Genomic DNA, 6186 nt, shown 5'->3' on the forward strand with positions numbered 1-6186 from the left:
TAGAAACGAAGTCCCAGTCTTCATTCTGGGTACCGAAGTCCCAGTCTTCATTCTGTGTACCTTGGCAAAAATGATAACCTAAGCATATGTCAGCATTTGCCAAACGAATAGGATGTCTTTTGTTTGCATTGTGCTGATCAAGAGTAAAGTCAGCTCACTTCAAATTAACAGCCTGAGCATTATATTAAAGACCATTGTACTCGTTTATAGCGACTTAGAAAGCGGGCCTTCTCTAGAATTTAGGGCTAATATGAAGTATCTTTGGTTATGTATATACGTATATGTTGTTCCGTAAACTATAGTCGAAGTTGTCTTTTATTTATCACAAAAGCTTACCACTGATGGCTGCGATAAAAATTATTTTTATGTGTAAAATTCTGGTTATCATTTATTCTTTGCAGTAATGGTTAATGGTTAAAAACAAATAAATATGCTAGACATCAAAGGTCATATAGCACTGTGATGTGGTCTTGGATGCTGCATCTCGTCCTCTCCGCTCTCTCGCTCTGGCTGGAGGACTGGTCGCTACCTGTCATTCATCTCGTTTTGTTTTATTTTGTTTTGGTTTCCTCGTTGTTGTTTGCTTTTATTGTTTTATCTTGGTTTTCCCCTTTTTGTAATTGTTTTCTTTATAATTTATTAGTTTTTATTCCTTTTAGTATTTTAAAGATTCCGTAAACTTTTAAGGTCTCGATTTTACTTCGTTTTTATTTTGAGTTTTAGGGGAAGCGTTTTATACATTTCGTTTATTTTTTTCTTTTAAAAATTGCATTTCTCTTTCTATAATTTTCATTTTTTATGCTTTTCATTTTACTTTTACCCACTTTTATTTGTGTTTCAAGTATAATTATTTAAATAATTTGTTTTTTTTTAATGTTTGCCTCTGACGTCACCGAGGCAATGTAAACAGAAAAATTTTCAAACAATAAAGGGAAGGTCAAGACAGCGAGTGTTTTACGTTTAATCCTCAGTGATAAAAACCGGCAGTGTCGCCATATTTTAAGCGAGCAACGATAGGCGATCACGAAAGATATGAAGCTCAGTACTGACGGACCTGACACTCTTTGAATAAGTTCAACATATTGATTTTAATAATGAACTTGGCAGGCATTCTTTCCATTTTTACCTGTAACTTTTTATCTTTCATAGTAGGAAGTCTGAGTGATCTTTTAGTTTTATTTTCATGTCTTAGCTTCACCAGACCCGGGTTTTATGCTGCCGTATTTCATTTGTTTAGGTTTGGGAATTTCTTTTTAGGCCTTCAGCTGTGAAGCCAGACTTTCTGGTTCTTCTTTGTTTTAGTGGTAAGGCCTTCAGTCAGAATCTCCACTTTAGTTCTTCGTATGCGGCAGTTTAAGCAATTTTTCATGCCTTCAGCATATTCTTTTACATTTTGTATTTTTAAGTTTGTTTTTTCATCGGTCAATTCTAGTATGTTATTCTATGTTTAGGGCTGAACATCAGAAAAAATGATTTGAATTCCTCCCCATGCTACCACTTTAAAGGGAATTCGAATTGACAGGGGTTAACCAGGTCCTTTGCGCCTGTATCCCTCGCCAGTATGAAGGGAGAGCAAGAGTTCTGCAAAAGAGTTGATGAACTGGGACGGGACCCCTGGTTTCACGGTGATGACACTGCAGCATTATGACAAAGTATTGTGGCGAAAAAGGGTAAAAATGAGTTAACGATTAGGATAAGTAGACAAGAAGGAGGTGAAGAGAAGAAAAAGGACAGGAGAAGACCATGAAAAATTTGTGGAGTCGATGGCTGAAGTCCAATGCAGGAGCGATCCCCCACATTGGGCCCCAGCCCTCGTCTCCTAGACCCCCCCCCCCCCACGATAACAACGAGCAAGGGATTGGGGTGTCTTTGCAGTAATAAAATATTAAATTATTACTCTCGTGTGTTACTGTATGAGTGATTATCTTTTTTGTGATTCATTATATCATGCGATTCTCGTAATGGGCTATTTAGTATTGCCAAATTATTTTATATCTTTATGTAAAAAAAATGTCGTGCGTTTACATTGTCTACACGCTCCTATAAAGAATAAAATATGACTGAATTTTATCAAAAGGAACAAACTCTTGTTTCTACAGTGTGTTCATGATTTACATATTATTTTCTTGAGCAAAATGGTCTCTTAATGAAAATAGTCATTTCAACACAATAACAAATAAAATGTGATAAAAGAATAAAAACAACATAGCTTTGGATTTTTATTATGAATGTTACATCATTATCTAATAAAGTTAAGATACAAGGAGTTATACAATTTGTGAAATAAATCCATTACATCTTCACAAATACTCGTATTAAAAGAGTTTTCATCCTTACAAGCTGTAGTTTCATCATCCTGTTAATTAAGAAGTATGGAATGGGAAACGTCATTGGTAGTATATGGTGAAACTTATTCCTCCATGATAGAATTTCACATAAATACACGGGAGAATTTTAGCACAATAGGACTACGAGGTTTTGTTTGTGTGCTGATGTTTGAAATGCACGTGGGTGAAGATGTCCGATTTGAGGTAGATGCTGTTCTGTCGGCGTGTGTTCATTTCTGGTCTAATGGAGGCCTCCTGTTTTCTCTCTTCCCTTTCGTTGACCGCCTTCCTCTTTCTCTCTCTCGCTCTCCCTCTTTTTCTCTTTCTCTTTCTCTCTCTCTCTCTCTCTCTTTCACACACACACACACACACACACACACACACACACACACACACACACACACACACACACACACACACACACACACACACACACACACACACACACACACACACACCAAAGGGAAGGTCGTCAGGGTACCCACAAAAGGCTTCATAGCAAGACACATGCCACTAATAAGTATTAAAAACTTATGCACAAATAAGCTACATTTCTCCCCTTAATAGATGTCTTAATCGTTATATAGAAAAAAGTTGTTTTGAATTCCATCCCACAATTTGGGTATAAAATTAGAAAAAGACTGGCGCTTCTATTCACACTTCTGATCTAACAAAACTGCAATGGATGATATAAGTTTTACTTCCTTATAACATTCATACATTTTTTTCACAATTTCGAATGCATGTGTGTGTGTGTGTGTGTGTGTGTGTGTGTGTGTGTGTGTGTGTGTGTTTTGTCCTGGGAATAATCATTTATAAGTAAATAATATTAGTCACAGTATATGAAACTAGTGTATACATTATGGGTACTCAAAACGACCCCTACATTCTGAGGTATATAGCGATGGAGCCCAATGTGACATCCCCAATATGGGGCAACATAAAAAAGTATACATACGTTCTGCACCCATTGTCTTATCTGCCTACCTCTAACTACTTCCACATCAGGTAGATATCAACATAAAACATACCTGTATTTCTGTACAGCTTTACGTTGACGATGATGATTAAAATCATGAAACACGTCACTAAACATTACGTGCAAGTTATAATTTCTTCACTCCGTTGGCAGTTAGTTATAAATGGGAAACGTGTGCAAAAGTCTTGCATAAACAACGGAAATGGGGGGGGGACTGTACAACTGTAGGTTAATAAACAAACATGTAAATCTACATAGGTTTTCGCGCTAGCACTGAGCACCTGTGGCACAGACAGAGAACAATCTTATACCGAAGAGGTATCTGATGAGTCATGTCGTTAAAATGAGCTTCTTTTCAACGCTTCAATAAGTCGCGAGTCTCTCAAAACTTGCAGACTCCTTTTTTGAACACTATAGTGGCAACGAGACTCTGCTGAAACAACTGCATTTGATTGTCTGTTCCAGTGAGTCATATGTTTTATGAAGAAATAATACTGACTGCAGTTTCGTTTACCTTGTATAAATGTTTTAACTTCTACACTACAGTACAAAATATTAGTGTTGACATCAAAGGCTGACATTTTCTAAGACCACCTAAAATCAGCATTTGCAATTAAAGTCACACGAACAAGGAACATTTTCAAAAACATGTTACATTAAAAAATGTTGCCAAAGTATGAAAGCAGAAAACACACATTTCTTCCTGATAACTAAATTTGTTTTCTACGCCAGACTAAATTTTATCAAATCGAACTGGCAGTTAACAATGCTAAATTGATCATTACTTCAATTAAGTAATTACTTCGTTAAAGCATCAAACTCACTGTACAAGTTTTACTAAGAATACAAGCTAACAATTTCGTGCTATTTCCTTGAAAAGAAAGCGGTTTCATTTCACTAACCTTCCTCCACATACAATCATTATGATACCCTGGACCTGCAGTACGCAATTTCAAACTCAGTTACAATAGCAACACTTGTTTTAGTTCAGTGAGTATTCCTTTACAACATCAGCCGATTTCTCCTCTATATGGCACACGAATGACTATGGTTTAATTCATGCAAAACGACACGCTTCTTAGTACAATACCACTCTATGATACACTTCCAATGCAGGTACTGAACACCCACCCTTGCATCGATTACAACGTGCATGTAACCAACTGTAGACATCAAATTCGCCGATAAAACTATAATATTTACATTTTATAATAAACAGTACGTACTAAACCTTGACGACGGAAGAATCCTTACGAACTATCCATATAATGATAATTCTACATAAATATACACACTCTGATCCTTTTTACACACAGTAGACGTAATCGGCATCAAAAGTAAATTACCTCTTATATGCATTTGCTTCCTGTTAAGCAACTACCCCTGTACATTGCGAGACGGAGTTTACGGTGCAATAGACACACAAGGCTGGAATGAGGAATAACACACCACACGCGTCTGTGAAGTGAGTTACGGTGATGATCTGTTGCTTCAGTATTTCTATCCCTAGTTTCATTTATTTTTCTTTCTTTCTTTAGTATTTTTATTCCTTTTTTTCATTCTCTTCTTTTCTCAAACTCTAAATTCATGAGCCCAGTCGAAAGAGAGCAGATGTCGAGGTACAAGAATCTTTAAAATATAATTATAGCAGCCGTACTTGTCTTCGGTGGGATCTCAAGATTCAAGATTCTCATCAGCTAATTCTAAATGTGTTTTGCTTCATTTATTATGCCTCATGACATCGTGACAGAATCATATAAAAATAAATATTAGCTGATCCGTCTCTAGACGTGATAAACCGACGGCCTTTTACCGCAAAAGAGGAAAAAAAGACAAGTGCTAACTTACATATAAAAAGAGAAATTGTTGTATTTGTGACGAATCGACAACGAATACCACGAAGGAATACATTTGAAAACTAATCAGTTATCAACAAAAATTCTACTAGCCTAATATACTGTGAAAATCCTAATAATAGTCAGAGTCCTCCTGCTCTTAGGATACTGAAGATTATTATTATTCATGTTAGAATAGATTCTCAACGGACGAATCAATGAATTACACTGTTATCGCAAGAATATAATAGTCTGTCTCTCTGATCCAGACAAATGACTGGCGAACTTTTTTTTTATACCTACGGACGTGTGAAAATTTCGATTTTTTCTCCTCTCCTATCGTATTTATCCTCCCATCTTTATACTTTATTAACTTCGGTGCGTAATCGAATAGTTTTGCATTTAATTTATAATTTATTGATAATTTATCGAATAATTTATCTTTCAAATCACAAATCTAAGTTTTTAAAAAATCGTCCCACCTACAATACCGACAAAAGACACACAATTTCAACACTTACGAAACGAGATCGTAAAGCCCTAAATACCTTGGCAAAATACTGAACACCAAGCGATGCATAACGGTCGAGGGTTTGATTCATTCTCGTAAATATTATGCATTATATTCGTGAGCTCCTGAGAATACAATCTGTGGCTCGGTGTTCAAGTCGCCGCCTTTTTAGGTTTTTATTTTCTCGGCCTCGTTTTTTATCTGTTTCTTTATCTCTTTATCCCTTTATCTTTATCTCTCTTCTTCCTTCCCTATCTTTTTATCTGTACCTCTCTTTCTTTCGCGCTCTCTCTCTCTCTCTCTTTCTCTCTTTCAGTATCAATATCTCTCTTTTCCTTCTCTACTCTTTGTCTCTCTCTTCCTTGCGTCTTTTCTTCTCTCTTCCTCGCTCTTTCTCTACGGTGATCGACTGCAGGCTGAACTTGGGTCGGCAGGCTGGATGGCTTCAGATTATGCTGCTGTACAGGCCGGAGAAGACTGGTCGGTTACCTTGGATGGCTGAGTGAGATTGGTAACTAACAAACTTCCTATTAA

At 36.5% G+C, this 6186-nt stretch overlaps 1 protein-coding gene across 1 annotated transcript in view; it reads right to left on the reverse strand.

The window, feature by feature from the left end:
• Positions 1-2205: 2205 nt before the first annotated feature.
• The window catches only part of LOC119584633 (metalloprotease TIKI2-like), a 74723-nt gene continuing 70742 nt past the window's right edge, over positions 2206-6186 (reverse strand). The window contains exon 9 of the mRNA XM_037933314.1: positions 2206-6186. This exon is cut by the window's right edge and continues 151 nt beyond it. The gene's annotated coding sequence lies outside the window, so the exon portion shown is untranslated.

The sequence above is a fragment of the Penaeus monodon genome, chromosome 18 (assembly GCF_015228065.2).
Source record: "Penaeus monodon isolate SGIC_2016 chromosome 18, NSTDA_Pmon_1, whole genome shotgun sequence".
Classification (NCBI taxonomy): Eukaryota; Metazoa; Arthropoda; class Malacostraca; order Decapoda; family Penaeidae; genus Penaeus; species Penaeus monodon.